General features: G+C 41.7%; 1 pseudogene; it reads right to left on the bottom strand.

Moving 5' to 3' along the window:
* Positions 1-1,039: 1,039 nt before the first annotated feature.
* On the bottom strand, positions 1,040-2,602 carry LOC149834591 (L-type lectin-domain containing receptor kinase SIT2 pseudogene; annotated as a pseudogene).
* Positions 2,603-2,884: the final 282 nt, after the last annotated feature.

The raw sequence follows: 2,884 nt of genomic DNA, 5'->3' as shown, positions 1-2,884 counted from the left end.
GTTTTAATCTACGTGGATGATCTAGTCATTGCTAGCAACAATCCAGGAAAAATTGATAAATTGAAATTGCATCTCTCAGAGTTATTCTACATGAAAGATTCAAGAGTTCTTAAGTATTTTTTGGGTATTGAGGTCATCCATTCAGATAAAGGAATCTATTTGTCTCAACAGAAGTATGCCTTGGATATCATAACTGAGATGGGCCTTCTTGGTGCCAAACCCGTATCTTTTCCTATGGAATAAAAACACGGTTTGAGTTCAGAAGAAGGTGATCTTGTACATGATCCTCGTCACTATCATTGACTAGTTGGACGATTGATATACTTAAGTGTTATACGACTGGATATCCAATTTGTAGTACATGTCTTGAGTCGATTCATGCAACAACCAAGACTCCCGCATTTACAAGCCAGGGATATTATTGCAAAGTAGCAATCCTCTTCATCTTACAATATTCTGTGATTCAAATTAGGCAGTTTGTCCCCAGACGCAACTCTCTGTAACCGATTATTGTATATTTTTGGGTCCTCCTATTTCTTGGAAAACTAAGAAGCAAGCGATCGTCTCTCGTTCGTCAGCTGAGTCAAAATATCATGTCATGACGAATGTTGTGTTTGTGAAATTGTATGGATTAAGTTATTATTAACTGACTTATGCATTGAGCACACACAATCAGTCACATTATCCTATGATAATCAAGCGGCTATGCACATTGCCGCGAACCCGGTGTTTCATGAACGGACCAAACACATAGACATTGATTGTCATGTTGTGAAAGAAAAACTGGTGCAAGGCGTTATTCAGACCTGTTATATTCGCAGCCAAGATCAAGTGGCAGACCTCTTTACCAAGGCCTTGGGAAAAGAAGCATTTACTCATCTTCTTGACAAACTCGGTGTGTACATGCACCCGTATGAGAGAGAGTGTTAAGAACTCTAGGTTATCAGAATTCTATCGAACTTTAGAACCTCAGAACTCTAATACCATCAGAACTCTGGGTTACCAGAATTCTATTTGACGTTAAAAGTTATCATCAAAGTTAGCAGAACTCTTGATCGATTAAGGGTCTTGATTGTATGTGCTCACGTAATTTCTCTTGTATAAATATTGATGTATTCAAATCAGCATCCAGTAACACATTGCTTGCCTTTACATCTCCGTGTAAAACAACCTGTTTCCACTTCCCACCCTTCATGAAGATAGAAAAGACCAGCAGCAACTCCCTTGAGAATCTTGGACCTCCCAGCTGAGGCTTCTCTTCATGTCTTCAAAAAGGAAAGTATCTAGGCTCCCATTTGGCATGAAATCATACACCACAATCAGATCCTCTTGTCTCCTGCACCATCCTTGCAATTGAACCAGATTCCTATGCCTCAATCTGCCCAAGTTTGACACCTCTGCTACAAACTCTCTCATTCCTTGCTTTGAACCGTGTGAAACTCTCTTGATTGCAACCTCCATGCCATTGCTTGGCAACACTGCTTTGTAGACACTACCAAATCCACCCTTACCTAGTACCTCCTTGAAACCTTTTGTTGCTCGGTAGAGTTCCTTGTAGGGGAAACCTATGTGGGTATTCCTGCTCCCAGTCTTCTAATGTCTCAGCAGTTAGCTTCCATTTCCGATATGTTCGACAAATTACACCGAGTGTCACCATTACAAGAAATACTGCTAAAGTTGAAGAATATGGCACCAGCTTGGAAGCCTTGAATCTTGAAGCAGATCCATTCTTTGTTACTGAAGGAAGCTGTGAGAGGTCTAGATCTGGAGCTTCTCCATTGATCATGAAGCTCCAAGTTATGATATAATGCTCACTTGCAAGCTTCCCGGTGCCGGAAGTGAATCCGACGTACATGAATTAAGAAAGAACCGAGGAGAGATCAATCGTAGAAGATATCTGTGGGCGGTTAGGCTTGAGAGGATGTGTTAATGAAGTTATCGGTATGTTGAGCTGCTTGTCATAACCATTATAGTCTATCCACGCCTGGATAGGATTGCCACCAAGTAGATCAATCAATTGTTTGCTATTATCCGCAGTGTAGTAAGCAGCAGATGCAGAGACACGGGAGATTACGCTGTTGATATCAACTCCAACATGAATGTTGTCAATGTCTCTGAATCTTGGTGATTAAACTGTATCGAATTCGAAAGCGAAAACATGATTGGAGAGGTTGCCATTGTTTGATGCATTGAAGAGGCCGAGGTAATCGCCATCCATGGTGTTGGAGAGCTGGGTGGAAGGCGTGAGTATGAAGGCAACGCCATGACCACCAGAATCTTCTCTTTCGGGCAGAATCAAGAAGACAAAACGAGTGCTGAAAGATAGAGCTGCATTGGCAGCAGAGTGATTTTTGAGCTCCAGAGCAACTGGGTAGAACGCATGGCCCTTGTTTCCTTTGTTCTGCGCATGAGAAATGTTGGCTAGACGCAGAGCCCCGGTTGAGGTGATTGCAGAAGAATCACCTAAGATCAACTTGGATTGAAGAAATCCATTGAAACTGAAGTTGGTTGCAGTTGAAGTAGCCGGTTTAGAGAGATGAAGAAGATAACAGAGGAGCAGAAGGGTCCTTGGTAGATGGGGAGACAGATTTGAACATGCCATGTGTGTGTGAGAGAGAGAGAGAGCCTGATTTTACGATACTATTTATGTTGGGGGATTTACTTTACAAAAAGGTAAACGTTAGGTGTAATAAAGACGTGAGTGCAATAGGCAGTGGGCCTTCACTTGAATTTTCGCTCGTTAGTAGGGACCATGAAATGGAAGATCTAACAATTTCCCATGGTCAGATGTGTACAAACTTCTTTGGCTTTTTGTTCTTTTCTCTCAGTTGTTAGTCAAACAAAATGATTGAAAGAAACGCCACAAGTTCTGCTTAAAGGGGCC

The sequence above is a fragment of the Nuphar pumila genome, chromosome 6, assembly GCF_984573655.1.
Source record: "Nuphar pumila chromosome 6, dmNupPumi1.hap1.1, whole genome shotgun sequence".
In the NCBI taxonomy this organism is placed as follows: domain Eukaryota; kingdom Viridiplantae; phylum Streptophyta; class Magnoliopsida; order Nymphaeales; family Nymphaeaceae; genus Nuphar; species Nuphar pumila.
Note: the sequence above shows the minus strand (reverse complement) of the source record. Positions and strands in the feature narration are given on the sequence as shown.